This window comes from Schistocerca nitens, chromosome 10 (genome assembly GCF_023898315.1).
Source record: "Schistocerca nitens isolate TAMUIC-IGC-003100 chromosome 10, iqSchNite1.1, whole genome shotgun sequence".
Taxonomy (NCBI): Eukaryota; Metazoa; Arthropoda; class Insecta; order Orthoptera; family Acrididae; genus Schistocerca; species Schistocerca nitens.
The window spans coordinates 97,262,627-97,290,431 of NC_064623.1; the positions used below are offsets into that span (position 1 = coordinate 97,262,627).

At 44.6% G+C, this 27,805-nt stretch overlaps 1 protein-coding gene and 1 pseudogene across 2 annotated transcripts in view; both read right to left on the reverse strand.

The window, feature by feature from the left end:
* Nucleotides 1-27,805, reverse strand: part of LOC126210148 (uncharacterized) — a 571,076-nt gene that overhangs the window by 50,104 nt on the left and 493,167 nt on the right. The gene's annotated exons all lie outside the window — the stretch shown is intronic.
* LOC126210821 (5S ribosomal RNA) lies at nt 25,971-26,088 on the reverse strand (annotated as a pseudogene).

Consider the following 27,805-nt stretch of genomic DNA (forward strand, 5'->3'; position numbering starts at 1 on the left):
GTTTGATATATTAGTAGCGAAAAAAATATTTAATGAAATTGCTCCCGGATACTGTACCGCTTCAGGCACAGCACTGTCGTCGTGTACGGGGTGTCGAGAGGGTGTGAGAGGCATACCGTAGTACTGGGGGTGTCAAATAAGTGCCGACAAAAAAGGTTCCGATGTAGGTTACTCGATCTCTGTACAGAAACGGGACAAAGGCGAAGAGGAGTGACGCCAGTATCATCAAAAGTAAGCGGTCTTCAGCCGGAAGACTGGCTTCATGCAGCTCAGCACATTGGTCTGTCGTGTACGAGCATTGAGCCGTGCGTGGCTCGTGCTCCCGCCATCATGTATTTTACACATAGAGTAAATATCTCTGGAGTGAGCACTCACATGCGCAGAACAGATTTTGTGTTGTCAACATACATCGCCGGCCTGGTCACGTGTTCTCGGGACGTCGTGTGTTTGTCCGTATAGCGGCCTGTATATTTAGAATGTCACTACATCCCTAGTACAGACGGACTCTTTTCGTACGTGTCGTGGATTATTTATATATGTTGCGCAGACATTTTAACAGTATCCATTTGATACCGGGAATGAACCAGCTACGTAACTTTTAAGGGCAAGTGATATTACATTCAGCTACTTTGCGATAGGTGTCATAGTTCAGATGCACTCGATTTTTGGTAGTTTTTGGTATGACACCGCACTTTATAGTATTACAGAGCCTGAAGTACATTTTTGCAATGATAGTCCTGCAAAACGACTTGACAGTACGTTAGTACTTTCGCAAGTGTCCGAAAAACACCGAATTTACCACACATTAGCGATTATATGCCTGCTAATTCGTCCTTTTTTCTTGTATTTCTGCGTATTTATTTTCTCGTTTTTGCGACCTAAAGCACAATTTTTCTTACTGGTGGCACTTTGAGGTATTTATTTAACGCATTTTAAGTACTTGCTCCCAGTTCATTATATAAATAGTAGACGGAGTAATCTATATACATAATTGACAAGTCACTGATAAATGCATGGAGGATAGTATTTACTGAAACAACTAACCTTTCCCTTTCCTGTTCCACTAGCAAATTTACGAGAGGAAGCGATTGTTTGTAAGCTTTTGTACGAGCCGTAATATCTATTATATAGTCATAAAATCGTAGAAAAATAGGTCTACAGAATCAAGTCTTCATTATAATGCGTGTCGAAATTTTTAAACGTATACAGATTCTCTTACTAAAATGAAAACTATAATTAGAGCTATATGGAATGTACCCATGAAAAGTTACTATCCCTCCTTTCACATATTTTTCTTTGCATCCGTAGCAACAACGTAATTCACCATCGCTATTACACTATCAACAAACGGTGAAACACAACAAAAACTCTTGGTATTACACTCCTGGAAATTGAAATAAGAACACCGTGAATTCATTGTCCCAGGAAGGGGAAACTTTATTGACACATTCCTGGGGTCAGATACATCACATGATCACACTGACAGAACCACAGGCACATAGACACAGGCAACAGAGCATGCACAATGTCGGCACTAGTACAGTGTATATCCACCTTTCGCAGCAATGCAGGCTGCTATTCTCCCATGGAGACGATCGTAGAGATGCTGGATGTAGTCCTGTGGAACGGCTTGCCATGCCATTTCCACCTGGCGCCTCAGTTGGACCAGCGTTCGTGCTGGACGTGCAGACCGCGTGAGACGACGCTTCATCCAGTCCCAAACATGCTCAATGGGGGACAGATCCGGAGATCTTGCTGGCCAGGGTAGTTGACTTACACCTTCTAGAGCACGTTGGGTGGCACGGGATACATGCGGACGTGCATTGTCCTGTTGGAACAGCAAGTTCCCTTGCCGGTCTAGGAATGGTAGAACGATGGGTTCGATGACGGTTTGGATGTACCGTGCACTATTCAGTGTCCCCTCGACGATCACCAGTGGTGTACGGCCAGTGTAGGAGATCGCTCCCCACACCATGATGCCGGGTGTTGGCCCTGTGTGCCTCGGTCGTATGCAGTGCTGATTGTGGCGCTCACCTGCACGGCGCCAAACACGCATACGACCATCATTGGCACCAAGGCAGAAGCGACTCTCATCGCTGAAGACGACACGTCTCCATTCGTCCCTCCATTCACGCCTGTCGCGACACCACTGGAGGCGGGCTGCACGATGTTGGGGCGTGAGCGGAAGACGGCCTAAGGGTGTGCGGGACCGTAGCCCAGCTTCATGGAGACGGTTGCGAATGGTCCTCGCCGATACCCCAGGAGCAACAGTGTCCCTAATTTGCTGGGAAGTGGCGGTGCGGTCCCCTACGGCACTGCGTAGGATCCTACGGTCTTGGCGTGCATCCGTGCGTCGCTGCGGTCCGGTCCCAGGTCGACGGGCACGTGCACCTTCCGCCGACCACTGGCGACAACGTCGATGTACTGTGGAGACCTCACGCCCCACGTGTTGAGCAATTCGGCGGTACGTCCACCCGGCCTCCCGCATGCCCACTATACGCCCTCGCTCAAAGTCCGTCAACTGCACATACGGTTCACGTCCACGCTGTCGCGGCATGCTACCAGTGTTAAAGACTGCGATGGATCTCCGTATGCCACGGCAAACTGGCTGACACTGACGGCGGCGGTGCACAAATGCTGCGCAGCTAGCGCCATTCGACGGCCAACACCGCGGTTCCTGGTGTGTCCGCTGTGCCGTGCGTGTGATCATTGCTTGTACAGCCCTCTCGCAGTGTCCGGATCAAGTATGGTGGGTTTGACACACCGGTGTCAATGTGTTCTTTTTTTCATTTCCAGGAGTGTATAAACTTCAAACGCTGCAGAAAGCACACAGGCAGAGCGAAGTCCCGAGATCACGTGACAATCCTGGTTTAATGTTGACAACATGCGCAGAACGCAATGCTCACTCCAGAGATATTTGCTCTATGATTTTACACCTCACTACATTAATTTCAATTACTACTGTCACTGAGTTGCTGCTTTGCCTGACCGTGAGCGGCGCTAGCAGCGCGTATCGATATATCCCCTCTCGTAGTATCTTTGCTTGACTGCTATTACTTCGCTGTCGTTGTCTGTCGTAAGTCATTGAGTTCGGGTTGCGAGTTCGGATCGGGTGTTCGGGTCTGACAGTGAGTCGGAACGTGCGAGGGGGAGAGTTCACGGCGGCAGTTCGGGTCGTGAGTTGGGCCCTGGCAGTCAGCTGCAGCGCGTCCGCAGCGCAGCCCGGGCCAGCCAGTCGCCGGCTTGCAGTGAGCCCTGCGTGGACATCGCCCGCCCGACCGTTGCCGCCACGCATCACTTAAGCCGGAGCTGACCTTTGGTGGATCGTAGGTCGGTCGGTCGGTTGGTCCGAGGACATCTGCGTGCGGCGTAGTCGACTGGGCCGCTGGTGGTCTCTGCGCAGTGTCGGTCTGGAGCTGTCCGATCGGTACGAGCATCGTCACTCGCCGACCCAGGACGCGAAGGTTGAGTTGTTTTGAGCATTACGTTTTTGCTTCCGGCGTTGCTGTTGTGGAGGTTTTCCTGTGAGCAGCAACGAGTGAAGTATTCGAGATAGCCGCCGTCAGGTGCTATTGATCAAATTAATTTATCCATAGTCAAGTGCACCAGCGGAATTTTCTGCCTTGGGGCCGTTAGTGTTCTGGTTACCTGCCCTGGCCGCTAACGTAGTTTTTAGGCAGTGCCTTTCCCTCACCTATTGTTGCTGCCCAACATGGTGTGCAGTTTTGGCAGCTCCACATACACGTTTGTTCGGGGGTAGTGATACTTGTAATTTTTTTGGGGCCTTGAATTCTCGTGTACTCCATTGTGGCAAGCAAGCGGTTGGTCGGTCGGTCCGTGACTGTCCCTTGGTTGGGTTCGCACGAATTAAGTGTAATTGGACTCACCGCCTGTCTCGCCTAAATGAACGAGGGCAGACCGATCCACTGGAGACTTGTGAGCGCCGTTCTCTTAATTATCCTTTTGGCAGTCTTAATGTCGTTGTAATTTAACTATATTTTGTATTTTTAATTTGGCAAGGTTAGTTCTCCGCCTTCAGCCCTGGAAACATCTTCTCAGAGTTTCCTTGAAGTCCAAACATTATCGCCTTCTGCTCTTGAAAGGTTATTGTTCCTCTGAATGATTTTACAAGCATTGTGGGCCTTCCGCCGTTGGTGTTGCAAAAGGAAATTTGTAAACTTAATGTATTGTTTTACCGATTGTTGCAATATATATACTTAATTTTCAGAATTTAACTTTGCGGTCTTCAGCCGTCTCATTGCGTTTGTTTATCTCTTTCTGGACACCTTAAGGGCCATCAGCCCTGTTAGCATCATAAAACATTGTGGCCTTGTGCCTTCAGTAATCATCATAGTATATTTGGAATTTTGAAGATTTAATCCGGCGGCCTTCACCCGCTCCGCATGCTGATCTCATGTATGTATTCGATTTATCTTATTCGCACATTTAACTGTGTGTCATGTCTTTTCAAAATTGAGCTTATTCTAAAGCATCTGTTTGGATGCCTTCAGCCGCGAAGCAAATTTAATTCTTTCAAAAGTGTATTTGTGAACTAAATGATAGTACATTACAATTGTGAAATGAATCCAACGGCAACTCCCTTGGCCCTTTCCACAACTCTAATTACTTGTTAGCCCTGCGTGATTTAGCGGGCGTTTCAACCTACTTCATCTACATCTACGTATATAGTCTTCAAGCCACCGTACGGTGCGTGGCGGAGGGTACCCTGTAGCACCACTAATCGTTTCCTTTCCCGCTCCATTCGCAGACAGAGCGAGGGAAAAACGACTATCTATATGCCTCCGAATGAGCCCTAATTTCTCGTATCTTATCTTAGTGGTGCTTATGCGCAGTGTATGATGCCGGCAGTTGTATCTTTTTGCAGTCAGCTTAAAATCTTATTCTTTCCTATGTGGGTTTTAGCATCAAAAAGTTTCCTCCATTCTGCCCTCTCCAGCGCGGTTCTTCGCCATCCTCTGACTCTGAGAGACTTTGTATCTTCCACATCATCTATCAACCGTTATCGTTGCCTTCCTCTCTGTCTTCTTCCGGTTGGCCTCCATTCAAACATATTTTTACTTGTTCTTCCAGTATGCATCCTGAGGACATGCCCAAGCCAGGCTGTTCTTCTACTTTTTATGATTCTTACGATGTCAGCCCCTCGCATGAGTCGGTCCAGCTCAGTATTCGTCCTGGACCTCCAGAAACCATTATCATCCTGAACTGCCCCATAGATCTTACGCAGCACTCTACGTTCAAATGTCCTGAGCTGTTGCTCGTCAGCTCATATGTTACAACTCGCCTGATCATGCATGACCTTATACAGTTGTAACTTCAGCTGCCTATTTAATAACCTACAGGCCATCAATTTCTTTAACGTGTGGTAGCATCTAATACCACTTGGGATGCGCAGTTTTATTTCAGTTGACATGGAATTTGTGTTTTTAATATTAGAGCCCAAATAGTCAAAGTCTGGCAAATGTTTAAACTTGAAACCGTCTGCTGATGATCTATCCAAGTTATTATTTTCATTCCTGGTGAAATTCATGTACTTAGTCTTTCTTTCATTTATAGAAAGGTGCAAGAGGTTCGAAATTATGAAAAAATTAGGGGTAAGCTATAGGGAGAGAGGGGTCATATACGATATGTACAACTGCCAAGAGGTAATAATAAGAGTGGACTATAAAGAACGAAGTGCTCGTATTAAGAAGGGTGTAAGACAAGGCTGTAGCCTTTCGCCCCTACTCTTCAATCTGTACATCGAGGAAGCAATGATGGAAATAAAAGAAAGGTTCAGGAGTGGAATTAAAATACAAGGTGAAAGGATATCAATGATACCATTCGCTGATGACATTGCTATCCTGAGTGAAAGTGAAGAGTAATTATAGGATCTGCAGAACGGAATGCATAGTCTAATTCGTACCGAGTATACATTGAGAGTAAATCGAAGGAAGACGAGGTAATGAGAAGTAGTAGAAATGAGAACAGCGAGAAACTTAACACCAGGGTTGATGGTCACGAAGTCAATGAAGTTTAGGAATTCTGCTACCTAGGCAGCAAAACAACCAGTGACGGACGGAGCATGGAGGACATCAAAAGCAGATTCGCTATGGCAAAAAGGGCATTCCGGGCCAAGAGAAGTCTACAAGTGTCAAACATTGGCCTTAATTTGAGGAAGAAATTTCTGAGGATGTACGTCTGGAGTACAGCATTGTATGGTAGTGAAACATCGAGTTTGGGAAAGCCGGAACAGAAGAGAATCGAAGTAGTTGAGATGTGGTGCTACAGACGAATGTTGAACATTAGGTGGACTGATAAGGTAAGGAATGAGGAGGTACTGCGCAGAATCTGAGAGGAAAGGAATATGTGGAAAACATTGATAAGGAGAAGGGACAGGATGATAGGACATCTGGTAAGACATGAGGGAATGACTTCCATGGTACTAGAGGGAGCTGTAGAGGGCAAAAATTGTAGAGGAAGACAGAGATTGGAATACATCCTGCAAATAATTGAGGACGTAGGTTGCAGGTGTTACTCTGAGATGAAGAGGTTAGCACATGAAAGGAATTCGTGGCGGGCCACATCAAACCAGTCAGAACACTGATGACAAAAAAAAAAAAAATGGGGGGAAGGGCCTCTAGGTCCTGTGGCTTCTTTCAGCTCACATATTGTCCTCTTTAGTGATACCCTTCTTCTACTAATAAATGCTAAATCATCAGCATATGCGCATATCTGAGCCGACTTTGTGCCTATGAGAGCTTCTTCAAGAGCTAGATTGAAAAGCATTGTAGAGAGTCCGTCGTCGTGTCTGGCTCCTTTACTAATGCTAAACCAATTACTCACTTCTCCATCCACTCACACTGCAGCGTCGGAACCAACGAATGTTGCTTGAAATAAGCGAGACATACTGCGATGGTATACCAAGCAGCAGCAAATAATTTAGCATTTGTGCTATATGGAGACTATCAGAGGCCCGCTTGAATTCTACGAAGAGGTTATGAAGCTAGTGAACTTCAAACGCCGATTCAATAAATTTTATCAATAACGTTCCTCGAACACCTTCCCTCCAGGGATTCGCATTTGAGTTTCCGAAATAACTCTGTAACCCTTGTGTGTTGTTCGAGCCTATGAGAAACGTCAGCAGCTCGTGGTCTAGGTGCTAAATGTGTGCTGCTGCTAAAGACTGAATATGATTCCTCGCCGGCCGCTGGTGGCCGAGCGTTTCTAGGCGCTACAGTCTGGAACCGCGCGACTGCTACGGTCGCAGGTTCGAATCCTGCCTCGGGCATGGATGTGTGTGTTGTCCTTAGGTTAGTTAGGTTTAAGTAGTTCTCAGTTCTAGGGGACTTATGACCTCAGCAGTTGAGTCCCATAGTGCTCAGAGCCATTTGAACCATTTTTTATGATTCCTCATTCTTTGAATGCTGTAATTTATGACTGCAATTATCTGTCACCTTATTTATGTCATTTCATTCTAGCCATTTTTGTTACTGTTTTTGTGGAATTAAAAGAAAAAGTGACTAGCATTGCTGCCTCAGGATCATGAGGTCCCGGGTTCGATTCCCGGTCGGGTTGGGGATTTTATTTGCCCAGGGACTGGGTGTTTTTGTTGTCCTCATCATTTCATCTTCATCATCACCATTCGTGACAGTGGTTCGACTGCACTGTGTAAAGAATTTTACTGTGAAAAATTTGGAACTTTGTACGGGCGCTGACTGCGCAGTTGAGCGTCCCACAAACCAAACAACATCAACCTCATCAGTTACCAAAAACAAATCTAGCAGCCCGCCTCTGAATTGCTTCGATGTGTTCCTTCAGTCCGACCTGGCACGGATCCCAAACACTCGAGCAATACTCAAGAATAGGTCGCACCAGTGGTCTTCTTTATAGGTGAACCACTCTTCCCTAAAATTCTCCCAATAAACCGATCATTCGTCTTCCCTACCACAATCCGAACGTGCTCGTTCCGGTTTACATGGCTGCGCAACGTACCGCCAGAGATTTTAATGACTTGACTGTGTCAAGCAGGATACTAGCACTACTGTATCCGAACATTACGGGTTTGTTTTTCTACTCATTCGCATTAACTTTCATTTTTCTGCATTCAGAGCTAGCTGCCATTCATCACACCAACAAGACATTTTGTCCAAGCCGCCTTCTACCATCCTACTGCCAGTCATCTTCGACACAATCCGATACACCACAGCATCATCAGCTAACAACCGCAGACTGCCGCTCTCTCTGTACGACAGATCATTTACATATTTAAAAAATAATAGCCGTCCTGTCTCACTTTCCTGGGATACTCTTGTCAGATGAACCTTGGGTCCTATTACTTAAAAAAATCTTCAGGCCACTCATATATCTGGGAACCTATTCCTGTACTTTCATTAACATTCTGCAGTGAAGAATCGTGTCAAAAGCTTTCCGGAAATCTAGAAATATGGACTCCGTCTGTTGCCCTTCATCCATGGTTCGCAGGATATCAAGTGAGAAAAGGGCAAGCTGAGTTTCATCCCTGCATTACTGCAATACATCCATTTGACCCTACCCTTTGTCTCCCTCCCACAATTACTACCCCCGAAATGCCCTACATTACCAAAACTAACAATCCGCAATTACACTGAAGCGCCAAAGAAACTGGAATAGACAAGCGTATTCAAGTACAGAGACATGTAAACTAGCAGGATACGGCGCTGCAGTCGGCGACGTCTATGTAAGACAAGTGTCTGGCGCAGTTGTTAGATCGGTTACTGCTGCTACAAAGGCAGGTCATCAAGATTTAAGGGGCTCCGGAACGCCCTATGCTTGCAATGTTAAAATAACGCTTTTAAATTACATCTTTCCTCACAAAGTATTTGAGGTAGGAAGTTGAACTTTTTACAGATTATTTATTGGAATATGGGCTACAACTTAACGCAGGGATTTTACAAAATTTTAGTTCAGTTATTAAAGATGATTTTTTTTTCAATTGTAATGAAAATTCACAACATTTTTTTGCAATTTTTTATTTATATATTCAAAAATATACAGTTTTTTCGAAAAAGGCTGTGTTAAATTATGCAGAAGGTACTGTGTAACATTTACTGAAAGTTTGAAACAAATATGTTTGGAAGATCCTTAGAAAACATGTAATTAGTATGAGAAAATAAAAGTTTTGGGAATCGAGCGACAAAGATTGGATTAACTTTTTAGTGCATTCCAGGTCTATAGGATGGATTATCTTCATCCTCTGCAAACTCCTCCTCCAGCTTCCTCTTGTTCCTCCTCCTGTTTACTCCTGCTTGTATTTCTAGACTCTTTACAGCCCTGTCTGCAGCCCGAAGGCGTTCCTTGTCTAAAGCAAGCATCGCTCGTACCATGTTAGAACCTATCTTCATTCCCATATTTCTAAATACCTTGCACCTTACAATGTTGCCATCATTGAAAGTCGCAACAGCATCATACACACCAAAGTGAAGTGTTTCTATTCCAACAAATACAGTCTTGGGGATTCTCGACCATATAACACTATTTACACTTTCATTGGGGTTTTGAGTTTTCCCGTGAATACACTTTTTCAACAGTTCAGGTGCTGCTAAGTCTCTGAAAATAGGTTTTATCACCTCCATTATTGCATGAGGCAGACTATGCTCATGAATGTACACTTCACCAGTTAGCAATCCTTTGTTATATTTACACCAACTGTCTTCTTCTTTGGGACACAAGCTATGTTGGGGATTTTCATCGGTTGAAGAAGTATGAAAAAAAAGAGCCCAAACAGCCTTCTTCATTTCGTCGACATTTTGTGTATTTTGCCTAACAGCCATTCCATAATAGTTCTGTATTTTGTCAATTACACTGTCAGTTAACCTTCCCTTCCCATCCAACCCTTTACCATCACTGAGTTTTTGTTTTTTGTACGAAGCATTCAATCGCCGAAGTCTTGTTCCCATTCGCTTCTGTACGTGTCCAATACACTCAAATTTCTGCGCTACAACATCATCACCATAGGGCTTCAGTCCTTGAACATGTTTGAAACTTTTAGAATCACCGTCACCAAGGTAATTAACATATCGCACTTTATCACACGCCTCAGAACGCTGGAATATACTGGCAACACCAGCCACTTCCATTCGTCCACTACTGCCACTATAGTTAGCTTTGCAATTATTTTCATGTGTACCTTTATATTTTTGTGGACATCTACAATACTTTGATATTACTGCTACATCTAAAATTTTCCCTGTATACATACTGGTGGCAGATACTACACCATGAAGAGATGTGTGTCCCCGTTTATGCCAGGTACCATCGAACGCTGCAGTCAAATCTCTGTTACCATTATTATAAACATGAAACAATCGACAATCACACCAGCGATATATATTGAACCATCACAGGTTAGCCACAACACATACTTTATCTCACATCACTAAAATGTACCTGATGAACACGGACGTTAATAATAACACCATTTGACAGCAGTTTAACAGCGCCACAGTGGGTCACGCCCATATAGAACACATTTCAAAAAAAATTTAAAAATAGTTGTAGTCTTTGGAATTGAATAAATTATATATCTATTAAAAGGTAATAGTCTGCAGATTCAGAAAACGCAAAAAAGTAAAAATTGAACTTTTCATGATTTTGAGCCTTTCCGGAGCCCCTTAAGTGAGTTTGAAGGTGGTGTTATGGTCGGTGCACGAACGATGGGACACAGCATCTCCAAGGTAGCGATGACGTGGGGATTTCCCGTACGACCACTTACGAGCGTATCGTGAATATTAGAAATCCGGTAAAACATCAAATCTCCGTCATCGCTACGGCCGGAAAAAGATCCTGCAAGAACGGGGCCAACGACGACTGAGGAGAATCGTTCAACGTGACAGAAGTGCATCCCTTCCGCAAACTGCTGTAGATTTCAATCCTGGGCCAGCAACAAGTGTCAGCATGTGAACCATTCAACGAAACATCATCGATATCGGCTTTCGGAGTAGAAGGCCCTGTCGTGTACCCTTGATGACTGCACGACACAAAGCTTTACGACTCGCCTGTGCCCGTCAACACCGACCCTGGGCTGTTGATGACTGGAAACGTGTTGCCTAGTCGGGCGAATCTCGTTTCAAATTTCATCGACCTGATGGACGTGTACGGGTAGGGAGGTTGGTTGGTTTTGGGGGAAGGAGACCAGACAGCGAGGTCATCGGTCTCATCGGATTAGCGAAGGGCGGGGAAGGAAGTTGGCCGTGCCCTTTGAAAGGAACCATCCCGGCATTTGCCTAGAGCGATTGAGGGAAATCACGGAAAACCTAAATCAGGATGGCCGGACGCAGGATTGAACCGTCGTCCTCCCGAATGCGAGTCCAGTGTCTAACCACTGCGCCACCTCGCTCGGTCGGGTAGGGAGGCAACCTCACGAATTCATGGACCCTGCGTGAGCAGGGTACTGATCAAGCTGGTGGAGGCTCTGTAATGGTGTGGAGCGTGTGCAGTTGGAGTGATACGGGAATCCTGATATGTCTAGATAGACGGATGACACGTACGTAAACATCCTGTCTGATCACCTGCATCCATTGATGTCCACTGTGCATTCCGACGGACTTCGGCAATTCCAGCAGGACAATGCGACACCCCACACATCCAGAATTGCTACAGAGTGGCCCAGGGACACTCTTCTGCGTTTAAACTCTTCCGTTGGCCACCAAACTCCCCAGACATGAACATTATTCAGGATATCTGGGATGACTTGCAAAGCGTTGTTCAGAACAGGTCTGCACCCCATCGTACTCTTATGGATTTATGGGTATCCCTACAGGATGCATGGTGTCAGTTTCCTCCAGCACTACTTCAGACATTAGTAGAGTCCATGCCACGCCGTGTTGCGGCACTTCTGCGTGTTCGCGGAAATCCTACACGGTATTAGGCAGGTGTACCAGTTTCTTTGGCTCTTCAGTGCATTTCAAGGACGTGTTACGATAGCTGTGTGGATAGTTCAAAAATGGTTCAAATGGCTCTGAACACTATGGGACTTAACATCTATGGTCATCAGTCCCCTAGAACTTAGAACTACTTAAACCTAACTAAACTAAGGACATCACACAACACCCAGTCATCACGAGGCAGAGAAAATCCCTGACCCCGCCGGGAATCGAAACCGGGAACCCGGGCGTGGGAAGCGAGAACGCTACCGCACGATCACGAGCTGCGAACTTACATCCAGTGGCAATGGTGTGTGATCGAAACCGGTGGATTATACATATAGGTTGACTAAGACATCTGATGGTTAACATGTGTTTTCTAATGTTCAAAAGTGCATTTTTTGGCATTTCAAATTCTCAACAACTAAACGTTTTGAATTTTTCACCCTAGTTATTACTTCCTTCACACGAGTTATTATCTCTGGAGTTGTAAATCCAGATGTGCAAAACTTAATACGTTATCTGTTTCCGAAATGAATTTTTATTCTTTTCTGTCCACACCTGAGACGAACGTGTGATTCGTAAATAAAGCCAATCTGACCAAGAGCAGACCATTAAATGAAATGCAAATACGAGAACAAGAAAGTCCAGGTACAATGCATGGTCAAAATCCAATAAGGAGAAGAGAGTGATTGATAGTAGCTCATGCAACAGGCTCTACTACACTGAACCACGGCTGCCCGCCTGAAGCAGTTCATGCGAGTGAAATGTCTAGCACATCATATGTGTAGCACAGCCCTGATGGCGGTCGTCCACTGCGATGTGTAGTGCCTTTGAGTAGCTGTCAGTATCAGCCATTGGCGAGGATATAAAGGAGACCATTAGCACAAAACTAGTCAATAAAACATTTCATTGCTGTATGTATTAGTGTCTTCTGCAAAAAGAACTAATTCTGATAGATGTATATTAGACATGTTAATATAAGTACTTTCAGTGGTAGGACAGGAATAAACACATCGCTCCCTAATTGAGAACGTTAGGAGCATTGTACCCGGGGAACTGCAACCAGCTCAGGATTCCGTCTCGCCAATTGGACAAAATTTGGCACGACATCCTTCGGAAGGACATCCAACAACTGTTAATGTGAAACGTAATAATTGCCTGCAGGAGGACCAGAGGTGGACCAATGCATTATTGTTCAATCTGCCAACCTGTTTCTCTTGAAGGAATCACCTTTTTTTTCTAAAATTGTCATCACTTGTTTGTCTATACACGCACGTCACATCTATCGATTTACGTCCCATTTGAGTAAGCCCTTCTTGGCGCGTCGCTTTTTTCGTCTTAGAGTGTACGTAAAAAAGTGATCGGTTGCTGTGTTTCTTGGAATAATGTAGTCCACAGCCACGGTGGTCAACAACCAGTACAATGGATAAATTATCCTTGTGCAGATCACAAAATATTCGCATATGAATTGCGAAGTAGCGTGCTATAGGGGCGCCATCGTGGAGACGTGTGGAGGTTGAGTCTTATAACAGCCGCTGTGTCACTGGAGGAACTGAGGAGAGAACCAAGTCAGAGGGCACTCTTCATTATGGCGGCTGAATTCGACGGGCCGCGAAACCCCGTCGTAATTCGGTATTTCAGGCCGACTTCCTGTGACGCCCCCGCGGAGCTTCCCACCCCACGTAATCCAATTAAACTCCGGCGACGGGGCGTAAGGCGGCGGTAGCGGTTCTCCACTTCTGTCTCCATCACAGGGTCCCGGCTCTCTCTGGAGCCACTAAATAGCGAGGCACCAGGGGAAAATTGTACCGGCGGTTAAAGGCTTTGCAAAACGGTGTGGTTAGTTGTATAATGACCAGTTACGTGATTAACGCACTACGGTTATTATTATTATTATTATTATTATTAGACGAGTTACAGGGCTTTACCAGACCACTCGAAGCATTTATGACTACTTGTTCTTCCAGTACTCTTTAATTCTTTCGCTAAAGGCCCTCTTCCTTTCTTCGGTCCACTTCGGTCTTTGGGCTTTAGGTGCTGTCTTCTCTGACATTAGCCTACGCTTGTGTATTTTGTGTCTATAGACGCTTTTGTATACGATGTCCGCTGAATCTGCTTGTGATTTTTCCAGAACAATTTTGACTTGCGCCATCCAAGGTGTAGTGATTTTGAGTCTCTGTATGAATTTGAGTATTCTGTTGGTGAGTCTGGTCTGTGAGAGTCTGATGATGTTTCCGTAAAATTTTAGTCGCCTTTTCATGATGTCCGCTGCGAGGTTGGACAACTTCTCTGTGGCGTCTCTGGAGTGTGCATCCTTCGTCTCTGAGTTTTGATCCAATAATTTTCCCGATAATTTTTCTTTCGTCTGTGGAGATCTTCTCTAGGTCGCCGTTGGTGTGTAGCGTCTGTGTCTCGCAGGTTTATAGCACCTCAGGTTTGATTACCGTATTGTAGTGACGAATTTTGATGGAGGTAAACAGACATTTTTTGTTGTAGATACCCTGTGTTTTTTGTATAAGGCTCTCTCCATCTTCAGTAACCTGATGTTTTGCGTGATTTTCTCCTTTCCTGTCGGTCCGAGCACTTCCCGTAGGTATTTAAAATGTGTTACTCTGTTGATCTTGCCATATTTTGTGTTTAAATTCAGTATGTTGAATTTCGTGCAGAAGAACTGTTTTTTAGAAGGAGATCTGTAGCCCTATTTTCTGATCACTCTTTGAGTACTTCTACCTGCCTGATTGCTGTGGTTTCGTTGTCTGAAAGGCTAAACAGCCAACTTCCAGTTCATCCTTGGGTCGTCCAAGTGGCATTGGCTTCCAGTATCCTTTTAATTTCAGCTCTTTCTCGCATTCCTTAATGACTTTGTCCAACACTAGGTTGAGGTGAGGGACCATCACCTCGACACACGCCTGTCCTGATCTCAAAGGGTTCAGAGATTTCCCCCCTAAGTTTCACTTTTGACGTCGTGTTTGTCAGTGTCCGATCAGTCGCAGTGTCTTGTTGTCCGAACCTTATTTGTATAGGTTGAGGAACAATGACTGGCGGTCAAAATCAACGAAAGTGGATATGTCTGGCGTATTTATGAGGGCTTAGATTTTGAGTGTAGTCTTCAAATTGAAGATTTGTTCTGCACAGGTGCAACCAGGTCGGAAGCCCGCCTGGCACTCGCCGATCTTGTGTTCCAGGTGGTCCTGTGTCCTTTTGAGTAGGCATGCTGAAAGGATCTTGTATGTGACTTATAGTAGGGAAATACACCTGTAATTGTTTACGTCTGTGCAGTCGCCTTTTTTATGTAATGGATGAATCAGTGCGCATTTCCAGTCATCTAGCAGCTTTTCTGATGTCCAGATGTGTGTGATAATGTGTGTGAGTTCTCTAAGTCAGTTTGGTCCGAGGTTTTACAGTTGTTCGGCAACTATACCATCTTCACCACCTGTTGTTTTTGAGTTTGAGGATGTGTCTGTGGACCTCCTCTTGTGTTGGGGGTAGTGAGTCTGTGTGCTTCCCTGTCGGTCCTCCTCTAGGAATCTCTCTGTGGGTTCTGGGCAATTCAGAAGTTCTGAGAAATACTGTGCCAGCATCTTGCAATTATCTTTATTTGTCAGTGCCACTTTTCCATAACTTTTCCTTAAGCAGAGGTTCTGACTTGCCCTGCAAACCTACTGTAGAAATCTCTTGTGTTGGAGTTACGGAAGTCGTCCTCTATGGAGTCCAACTGTTCTTTCATTAATTTTTTTCTTGACTTGTCTGACAATTTTTGCGGTTGTTTTCGTATTTCATTGGAAGCCTGTAAGCTCTCTGGGGATTTTTTGCTGTTGTACTTGTGATATGCACCTTTCCAAGTGACGAGGGTTATTATTATTATTGGGTTCTCAATCCATGTGACGAAAGACTGCGTCCGTGGGCGCGATGAACATCAAATATTAAAAAGCGTAGTTTATTATCTGTAAAGCTCGCAAACAGCGATCCGTTTAACAAATAGCCTTTTGTTTATAGTATCTGTGTAATGTAGATGAAGAAGAGCACAGATATTTTGGGGGGGGGGGGGGGTTAGACTTCTTTTTCCTAGCTTGTTTCGTCTAGTGGAAGGCCGCCATTGTATCACAGTCTGATATTTAATGTTAGTCTGTCTGTAAGTTATCAGAATATATATCCAATTGTTATTAGAAAGTGTTGGTTATTGAAGTAGTCAGCACCTCCCATTATAGCTACCATTAATTGTAATTAATAACTCTATTTCAGAACTTCGTGTTGCGGGGAGCTCTCTTTCCCTAGCAGCATTTGGTCGGCCATTACGCTGACCATATCTTTTAGTTAGAAATCCAGTGTGTAATATTAAATGTAAATGCGGGAGACTTCGCTATTTTAATCTTTTAATAGTTTCAAAGCTGGCAAGGTAAAGACAAATTCCATTCATTAATATTTTCGTATTGAATAATTTCAGTATGTTTAAGATTGGCCGCTTAACGGCAGATGAGATTCTCCTCAGTTTTTGCCTTGCAGATAACGAATAATAAATACAGAAAAAATATTCCGTTTAATAAGCATAAAAAATATCTCAGTTTCTTTGTGAAAGTTGGTACATAAATGACCAGTAGCTCCTGAGAATCAAATTTATCATTACAGTTTGCGTAAAAGCACGCATATTTTCTCTCCATAATAGAAGCCCTCACGCGAACTATCTGTTAGAAGGCAGTGAGTCGCGCGCTGTGTATAAAATGTTATTTCGTGTGTACTTCGGAATAGCCGATGTCCGTACGTATGTTAACGTGCTATTGGGTTATTTGAGAGTCTCATGCTGGCCCACAATATTTAACAGAGTAAATAATATTGCAGTGCAGAGTAAAAAAATTGCAGTATTCAGTATTTATTTTTTTCATTAACCACTGCATATATAGAATTTAACAAAACTCCCAATCCCGACTACCGTGATATGCACTGACAAGAGGCCCACGCGTAATCGTCATTGCCGACTACATCCAGATATCTGTTAGATGCGGCGGTTGGCCGAAATGAAAGTGACAGAAGTGGCAGCTCCACATGGACAAGTGTTTAGGAAAAACAAGGCATTTTTTGGAGCGGGTCGGGCGAAGCATCTGCCATTGGGTTAGCGTGGTTTCTAGGCAGCGGTTGGCGAAAGAGTGCAGAACCACACTCCAGGGATCGTGGAGTCGTGTCCCTATGAGGAAATTTTTTACTTTCAATTTTTACGTTACTAACACGCCAACAGGCTACAAGGGGCGTTCAACAAATAATGGCAACACTTTTTTCTGAAAGAATGTTGCTTTAGAGGCGCCAGCTAAACCTGCTGGGCAGAACCGGTAATTAGGACTGTAGAAAGGGCCAAATAGGTTGGGGTCAGTTTCATCTTCTAATTGTAATTATAATTTAATAACACTTTTACAGCTAAAGCGTCACATAACCGGACCTTTACCGAATGCAATCCTTTCAAGGTTAAAAGCCTCCAAACAAGAAATCTTAACAAATGAATAAGATAAAAATCCAATTGAGATAGCAATAAAACAATTAAAAAACATCACCGCAGAGTAGATAGAACAAACATATGCAAGGTGCAATGCCAGTGGCTGAAGGCCACAATTAAGTTTCAAAATTTTAAAATATATTACCATAATCTTTTAAAGGCAGAAGGCCGCAATGTTTAAGCTTGAAAGATAAATGTAAGTATTAATTTTGCAAAATTTAAAATAGTCGTCAGTGGACATAACACCAACTACACGCACAACCTGACAAACACTGCACGAAGACCTGAACGATACCCAACAAAGTACGCACGAAGACAAGTCGATGCACACACAGACAGCCGACTCAGGAACGATCGGCGAGCCAAAACGCGTCGTCCAGTAAGACGACCGACCGACGATCCACCGAGACCGTGGCCCGGCTCAAGTGATGCGTGGCGGCGATGGTCGGGCGAGCCACGTCGACGCAGACCTCACTGCTGCTCCAACCCGACTGCACCAGTGCCGCGTTGCAACTCCCCGACTGGCAGGTCCGGACTGCGCTCCAGACACGTTCCCACTGACTGGCAGACCCGAACTCGCGACCCAAACTCCTTACGACAGACTACGACTGGGAAGTAATAGCAGTCGAGCAAAGATACTACGAGAGGGGATATGTCGATACGCGCTGCTAACGACGCTTACGGTCAGTTGTTGTTGTTGTGCTCTTCAGTCCTGAGACTGGTTTGATGCAGCTCTCCATGCTACTCTATCCTGTGCAAGCTTCTTCATCTCCCAGTACCTACTGCAACCTACATCCTTCTGAATCTGCTTAGTGTATTCATCTCTTGGTCTCCCTCTATGATTTTTACCCTCCACACTGCCCTCCAATGCTAAATTTGTAATCCCTTGATGCCTCAAAACATGTCCTACCAACTGATCCCTTCTTCTAGTCAAGTTGTGCCACAAACTTCTCTTCTCCCCAATCCTATTCAATACCTCCTCATTAGTTACGTGATCTACCCACCTTATCTTCGGCATTCTTCTGTAGCACCACATTTCGAAAGCTTCTATTCTCTTCTTGTCCAAACTGGTTATCGTCCATGTTTCACTTCCATACATGGCTACACTCCATACAAATACTTTCAGAAACGACTTCCTGACACTTAAATCTATACTCGATGTTAACAAATTTCTCTTCTTCAGAAACGATTTCCTTGCCATTGCCAGTCTACATTTTATATCCTCTCTACTTCGACCATCATCAGTTATTTTGCTCCCTAAATAGCAAAACTCCTTTACTACTTTAAGTGTCTCATTTCATAATCTAATCCCATCAGCATCACCCGATTTAATTTGACTACATTCCATTATCCTCGTTTTGCTTTTGTTGATGTTCATCTTATGTCCTCCTTTCAAGATTCTGTCCATTCCGTTCAACTGCTCTTCCAAGTCCTTTGCTGTCTCTGACAGAATTACAATGTCATCGGCGAACCTCAACGTTTTCATTTCTTCTCGATGGACTGTAATACCTACACCGAATTTTTCTTTTGTTTCCTTTACTGCTTGCTCAATATACAGATTGAATAACATCGGGGAGAGGCTACAACCCTGTCTCACTCCTTTCCCAACCACTGCTTCCCTTTCATGCCCCTCGACTCTTATAACTGCCATCTGGTTTCTATACAAATTGTAAATAGCCTTTCGCTCCCTGTATTTTACCCCTGCCACCTTCAGTTTTTGAAAGAGAGTATTCCAGTTAAGGTTTCAAAAGCTTTCTCTAAGTCTACAAATGCTAGAAACGTAGGTTTGCCTTTTCTTAATCTTTCTTCTAAGATAAGTCGTAAGGTTAGTACTGCCTCACGTGTTCCAACATTTCTACGGAATCCAAACTAATCTTCCCCGAGGTCCGCTTCTACCAGTTTTTCCATTCGTCTGTAAAGAATTAGCGTTAGTATTTTGCAGCTGTGACTTATTAAACTGATAGTTCGGTAATTTTCACATCTGTCAACACCTGCTTTCTTTGGTATTGGAATTATTATATTCTTCTTTAAGTCTGTGGGTATTTCGCCTGTCTCATACATCTTGCTCACCAGATGGCAGAGTTTTGTCATCACTGGCTCTCCCGAGGCTATCAGTAGTTCTAATGGAATGTTGTCTACTCCCGGGGCCTTGTTTCGACTCAGGTCTTTCAGTGCTCTCTCAAACTCTTCACGCAGTATCATATCTCCCATTTCATCGTCATCTACATCCTCTTCCATTTCCATAATATTGTCCTCAAGTACATCGCCCTTGTATAAACCCTCTATATACTCCTTCCACCTTTCTGCCTTCCCTTCTTTGCTTAGAACTGGGTTGCCATCTGAGCTCTTGATATTCATACAAGTGGTTCTCTTCTCTCCAAAGGTCTCTTTAATTTTCCTGTAGGCAGTATCTATCTTACCCCTAGTGAGACAAGCCTCTACATCCTTACATTTGTCCTCTAGCCATGCCTGCTTAGCCATTTTGCACTTCCTGTCGATCTCATTTTTGAGACGTTTGTATTCCTTTTTGCCTGCTTCATTTACTGCATTTTTATATTTTCTCCTTTCATCAATTAAATTCAATATTTCTTCTGTTACCCAAGGATTTCTATTAGCCCTCGTCTTTTTACCTACTTGATCGTCTGCTGCCTTCACTACTTCATCCCTCAGAGCTACCCATTCTTCTTCTACTGTATTTCTTTCCCCCATTCCTGTCAATTGTTCCCTTATGCTCTCCCTGAAACTCTCTACAACCTCTGGTTCTTTTAGTTTATCCAGGTCCCATCTCAGGTAAAGCAGTAACTCAGTGACAGTAATTTAAATTAATGTAGTGAGGTGGAAGTACGTTAAAAACAGGGTGTAAAATACATGATGGCGGGAACACGAGCCACGCACGACTCAGGTTTATTCAGGTTTCTAATACCCACTATTTTGGCACAAAACCCTGTTTTTCAACATTATCTCCGTTCCATGCAACGCCCTTACCCACTGTACAGCCGCATGGTACCACTTTACTGATCAACGTCGGAGCCAAACTCTTGCTGCACCAGTAACCTTCCAATCGTGCACGCACTGCTTCCCTTGGAGATCACACTTCATTGGGCGAAAAGATGGAAGTCGGAAGGATAGAGATCTGGCTTGTAGGATGGATGAGGAAGAAGAGTCCAATGAAGTTTTGTGAGCTCCTCTCGGGTGCGCTGACTTGTGGGTCTTGCATGGTCATGGAGGATGAGAAGTTCGTTTGCATTTTTGTGGCGACGAACACGACGTAGTCGTCGTCTCTTCAATTTCCTGAGGGTAGCACAATAAACTTCAAAGTTGATCGTTGCAACATGAGGGAGGTCATCGAGCAGAATAACGCCTCCAGTTCCAGGAGACCGTCACCGTGACTGCTGATGGTGCGGCTTCAAAATTGTGTGATACCACTGTATGGACTACCTTTTTGTTTCCGGTTCGAAGTGATGAATCTACGTTTCACCGATGTTCGACATTGGCACTGTCAGCCCCGTAACGCACAAGCAGTTCCGCACACATAGTCCTTCGTTGCTCTTTATGGTCTTCAGTTAGGCAGCGAACAACGCAGTGGGCACATTATCCCTGAGTAGACTAACTGTTGGACGAGTGTGCCTGCACTGCCAACAGAGAGGCGTTCATTTGTGCAGCGAGATGTTTGATTGTCGTCCGTGGATCATTTCGAAAGAGTGTCCGCACGTTTCAGTACTGCATGTGTCAGAGCCGTATGCGGCCGCCTCGATGCGGGAGATCGGACAGGTTTCCGCGACCTCGTTAAGATTATGAAAGACGCCTCACCCAACGACTCACCGTGCTTTTGTTCACTGCAGTGTCTCCGTTGCCACACTGCAAAAGCCTCTAAAATGGAAATGACGTGTGGCTAAGGCCTCCCGTCGGGTAGACCGTTCGCCTGGTGCAAGTCTTTCGAGTACATCTACATCTACATGACTACTCTGCAATTCACATTTAAGTGCTTGGCAGAGGGTTCATCGAACCACAGTCATACTATCTCTCTACCATTCCACTCCCGAACAGCGCGCGGGAAAAACGAACACCTCAACCTTTCTGTTCGAGCTCTGATTTCTCTTATTTTATTTAGATGATCATTCCTACCTATGTAGGCTGGGCTCAACAAAATATTTTCGCATTCGGAAGAGAAAGTTGGTGACTGAAATTTCGTAAATAGATCTCGCCGCGACGAAAAACGTCTTTTCTGTAATGACTTCCATCCCAATTCGCGTATCATATCTGCCACACTCTCTCCTCTACTACGTGATAATACAAAACGAGCTGCCCTTTTTTTGCACCCTTTCGATGTCCTCCGTCAATCCCACCTGGTAAGGATCCCACACCGCGCAGCAATATTCTAACAGTAGACGCCACTTCGGCGACTTGCGTGTCGATGGGGATGAAATGATGATCAGGACAATACGAGAACGCCCAGTCCCTAAGCGGTGAAAATCTCCGACCCAGCCAGGAATCGAACCCAGACCGGTAGGTATGACATTCCGTCGTGCTGACCACTCAGCTACCAGGGGCGGAGTCAAAAAGCGTCTGAATATATGGTTTTTCCGTCGCAAGAACCTCTGCCTGGAAAATATCCCTGTTAAGAACGCCACTTTGAAGCTACGTATAGCGACGCAACATATCTGAATCATGAAACTACAGGGGCTGAAGCGGGAATGTTGCACAATGCCCCACAACTAATTCTGCCCTTTTTCAATCTCAACTGGCTACTGAAAACAAACAAGACGTTGTTTTACTTATGGGACGTACCGAGTATAATTCTTTCTGGAAAATTGTCAGTTGTCTACGTACGCCTGCAACAACTTCCAGGCTCTTTTGGACTGGGGATGCAAAAAAACGGTGTGTATACGCGCGGCAAAATACAGAAATGTCGGTGTTACTCCTCCAAAATCTGGGAAGCTTACAAGTTTTGTACAACGTTAAAGAGCACAAATTTCTTCTCGTAACTGACTCGTTGGGAAGACAAAGAGTTCTAAACTATATGACAAGACTTGTCAAGATGAAGAAGGGTTGCCATCGCGCAGGTAAGGTGATGCCCTGCAAATGCTCTCTGCTCCTGGAACCCTGCGGTGTCTATTTTTGTCGTCATGTAAAGAATTTGATAAAAAAGCTTCAAAACTGTTCTTACCCCATCGAAAGAGGAAAAGAACACAACAGCCATGTACAAGGGCTTTTTTTTCAATGTTCCATCCGTCGCGAAATGGGAACCACAGTGAAAATGAAAAATGTTCTACTGTCAACCTCAAACTACGCCTTCCAGCTACTTCTGTGCATACGAGAGGTGGTCAATAAAAATACAACACTATTTTTTTCTCGGCCCATTTCGCTTAAAAGAATGTGCTACTCGTAGCCTTCAAAATGGTGTTTGGAACTGAGGTGCGTTTAAACAGAGTTGTCATTGAGTTCCTTCTGGCGAAAAACCAGAACATCGCAAATGTTCATAGTCACTTGCAGAATGCCTACGGAGACCTAACAGTGAACAAAAAGCATGGTGTGTCATTGAGCGAGGCATCCACCATCATCGCAACAAAGTCCGGCCAGCCACATACACCTGCAACGGTGGAATGTGTCGACACTCTCATTCAAGGTGCTCGACGGATCAGAACCAAACACTTCGCTACACAAGTGGCCCGGGACTCTGTAAGGGTTATTCTGTTTGATGTGCTCTCTCATGGTGTAACGATCAACTCTGAAGTGTATTCTGCTACTCTCAAACAAATGAGGAAACGACTTCAACGTGTTCGTCGCCACAAAAATGCAAACTAACTTCTCCTTCACGACAACGCAAGGCCTCACGCGAGTCTTTGCACACGAAAACAGCTCACAAAACTTCATCGGACTGTTCTTCATTCTCTCAGATCTCGCACCTTCCAGCTTCCATCTGTCTGGTCCAATGATGGATGCACTTCATGGGAAGCAGTACGTGGATGATGGAGACGTTACTGATGCAGAAAGATGTTGAATCCGACATCGATCAGTACGAGGGCGTATGAAAAGTCCGTGCGAAGTCCGAGAGATGCCACCATCAAAGTCTCGAATTTCGTGTGGTGATTAAACATTACTGTATGAAAGCCAAAACGCTTCAGGAGACTAAAGGGAAGCTTGACAAACATTACGCTGACTCTGCACCTTCGATTAAAACAGTTTATAAGTGGTTTCAAAATTTTCGGAGTGGCCTTATGGGTGCAAGTGATGCTGAACATTCTGGACGCCCTGTGGAGGTTACGACTCCAGAAATCATTGATAAAATCCGTGATATGGCAGTGGATGACAGAAGAGAAGGTGCGTGAGATTGCTAGTGCTGTGGGCATCTCGAATGAACGGGTACATAATATTTTACATAAACATTTGGGCATAAGAAAGCTATCCGCAAGATGGGTTCCGCGATTGTTCTCGCTTGACCAAAAACTGAATCGTGTGAAGTGTTGCAAGGATGGTTTGCAGCTGTTCAGGAAGAATCCGCTGGACTTTAAGCATCGTTTCGTCACTGTGGATGAAACATGGATACAGTACTAAACTCCTGAGACCAAACAACAATCTAAGCAATGGCTTACCAAGGGAGAATCTCCACCAAAAAAGGCAAAGACCATTCCTTCGGCCGGAAAGGTTATGGCGACTGTCTTTTGGGATTCGCAAGGGATAATCCTCATCGACTATCTGGAAAAGGGTAAAACTATTACAGGAGCATATTATTCATCGTTACTGGATCGTTTGAAAAACGAGCTGCAAGAAAACGCCGGCTTGGACTGCAAAACGGTCCTTCTCCATCACGACAATGCACCAGCACACACATCAGCAGTTGTGGTCACAAAATTAATGGCAATAGGATTCCAACTCGTTTCACATCCTCCCTATTCTGCAGACTTGGCTACCTCGGACTACTGTTTGTCCCCCACTTTGAAGAAATAGCTGGTGGGACAAACCAATTTTGCAGACTTGGACAATTCCTCTTATTTGGAAGAGATCAAGAAATTAGAACACCATTGGACGAAGTGTATAAGTCTAAAAGGAGACTATGTCGAAAAATAAAAAAAAAAGGTTTACTTCAAACACGTAAGTAGTTTTTATTTTTGCACGGGCATTACAAACGCTCCTCGTAGAGTGGTACCATGCGGGCAAACAGGCCATCCCAGTTTGGGGGGCGTGAGGCCATCGCATTGGCCGGCCAGAGTGGCCGTGCGGTTCTAGACGCTACAGTCTGGAACCGCGCGACCGCTACGGTCGCAGGTTCGACTCCTGCCTCGGGCATGGATGTGTGTGATGTCCTTAGGTTAGTTAGGTTTAAGTAGTTCTAAGTTCCAGGGGACTGATGACCACTGCAGTTGTCCCATAGTGCTCACAGCCATTGGAACCATTTGAACCAAGCCATCGCATTGAACGGAGATTATCCTGAAAAGTAGGGTTTTGTAGCCAAATGAACGGGGAATACTAAGGTGCGTTGGAATCCTGAATGAAACAGTCTGCTTTCAGGAAAAATGTGATGTATTACTGATCGCGCCTCGTATGTCAATACGGTGTGACTACCAAAGATCCATTCTTCCACAACAAGCCCGACCTGTTGCGGGAATCCGAAATGGCGTGTGAGTGTTAGTGGGTGGACGACGCTACGCTTGTGTTGTTAAGAGGCTGCGAATTTGGTTCGCATGAGCAGTGTGCTCGGATCGCCGATGTGGTTAAGGAGAGCGCTCACGTTGAGCGGGAGATTCGGGTTCGAGTCCCGCTACGGTGCAAATTTCCACCTGTTGCCATTGGTTCGTTTCAGCGCCTACATGCGGCTAACGCAATTGAAAACCTTTGAATAAATATTTGTATGTACGGCCACTGGACTGCATAAGATGTCTGTTCTTCCGGACATCTCTAAAAGAGAAGAATGCCTCTGTTGGTACTGTTAATGCTGATTGTTGATGTAGCATGAACGAATGCACTGGCTGGGACATTTTATGATTGACAATGTAATTTAACTCTCTATGTGACGATACGTAATTGTGTATAAATAAGATGTATCTCTGATTGTACGCTTTGTTTTTTTCATAGCTGGTTACATTATTCTGTGTGGCTTAGTTTAACTGCCAACGACGAACTTTGTTATCTAACGCCACTGATTTTATATTGCCTAGTATTATGGTATGAAGGGTTTTATGTATGTCAGATTTTTTTACATGTGGGATTTCGTTGGCATGTGTCTCAGTTAACATTACTGCGTCAGTTTAACCTTTTAATACTCTTTAAGCGTTATTTCAGTTGGTATGCAGCAACCTGATGACCGCCTGTGGACCAGAAGAGTTTGTCCAGTAATGAAATTTTTGTCATTAGCTCTTGGCGGTAAATCACGACGTTCCTGACAACCACTCCGACTTCAGGCCACAAGTGGCCTATCCGGACCATCCGACCGCCGTGTCATCCTCAGCTGAGGATGCGTTAGGAGGGGCGTGTGGTCACCACACCGCTCTCCTGGTAGTTACGATGGTTTTCTTTGACCGGAGCCGCTACTATTCGGTCGAGTAGCTCCTCAATTGGCATCACGAGCCTGAGTGCACCCCGAAAAAAGGCAACAGCGCATGGTGGCCTGGATGGTCACCCATCCATGTCCCGGCCACGCCCGACAGCGCTTAACTTCGGCGATCTGGCGGGAACCGGTGTATCCACTGTGGCAAGGCCGTTGCCCGTTCCTGACAGGGCGAAATGTTTTCCGCTATATCTCTATATACGGAATCCGTGACGTGAGCACGTGTCTAAAGAGTTCAGTGAAACAAACCAACTTCTCCGCGTTTAGTTCAAAGGCATCGGAGAGTTCATAAAAATATAATTAACATCTCGGATGATCACCCGAAAACTCTCAAGTGTTGGGTGTTTATTTTTATTTTCCAGAGAAGCGCTGTTGTTGTTGTTGTCTCCAGTCCTGAGACTGGTTTGATGCAGCTCTCCATCCTACTCTATCCTGTGCAAGCTTCTCCATCTCCCAGTACTTACTGAAACCTACATCCTTATGAATCTGCTTAGTGTATTCATCTCTTGGTCTCCCTCTACGATTTTTACCCTCCACGCTGCCCTCCAATGACAAATTTGTGATCCCTTGATGCCTCAGAACATGTCCTACCAACCGGTCCCTTCTTGTCAAGTTGTGCCACAAACTCCTCTTCTCCCCAATTCTATTCAATAGCTCCTCATTAGTTACGTGATCTACCCACATAATCTTCAACATTCTTCTGTAGCACCACATTTCAAAAGCTTCTATTCTCTTCTTGTCCAAACTATTTATTGTCCATGTTTCACTTCCATATATGGCTACACTCAAATACTTTCAGAACCGACTTCAAATGGCTCTGAGCTTTGGTCATAAGTCCCCTAGAACTTAGAACTACTTAAACCTAACTAACCTAACGACAGCACACAACACCCAGCCATCACGAGGCAGAGAAAATCCCTGACCCCGCCGGGAATCGAACCCGGGAACCCGGGCGTGGGAAGCGAGAACGCTACCGCACGACCACGAGATGCGGGCAGAACCGACTTCCTGACACTTAAATCTATAGTCGATGTTAACAAATTTCTCTTCTTCAGAAACGGTTTCCTTGCCATTGCCAGTCTACATTTTATATCCTCTCTACTTTGACCATCATCAGTTATTTTGCTCCCCATATAGCAAAACTCCTTTACTACTTTAAGTGTCTCATTTCCTAATCTAATTCCCTCAGCATCACCCGATTTAATTCGACTACATTCCATGATCTTCGTTTTGCTTTTGTTTATGTTCATCTTACACCCTTCTTTCAAGACACTGTCCATTCCGTTCAACTGCCCTTCCAAGTACTTTGCTGTCTCTGACAGAATTACAATGTCATCGGCGAACCTCAGCGTTTTCATTTCTTCTCGATGGACTGTCATACCTACATCGAATTTTTCTTTTGTTTCCTTTACTGCTTGCTCAATATACAGATTAAATAACATCGGGGACAGGCTACAACCCTGTCTCACTCCCTTCCCAACCACTGCTTCCCTTTCATGCCTATCGACTCCTATAACTGCCATCTGGTTTCTGTACAATTTGTAAATAGCCTTGCGCTCCCGGTATTTTACCCCTGCCACCTTTAGAATTTGAAAGAGAGTATTCCAGTCAACATTGTCAAAAGCTTTCTCTAAGTCTGCAAATGCTAGAAATGTAGGTTTGCCTTTCCTTAATCTATTTTGTAAGGTAAGTCGTAGGGTCAGTATTGCCTCAGGTGTTCCATCATTTCTGTGGAATCCAAACTGATCTTCCCCGAGGTCGGCTTCTACCAGTTTTTCCATTCGTCTGTAATGAATTCGTGTTAGTATTTTGCAGCCGTGACTTATTAAACTGATAGTTCGGTAATTTTCACATCTGTCAACACCTGCTTTCTTT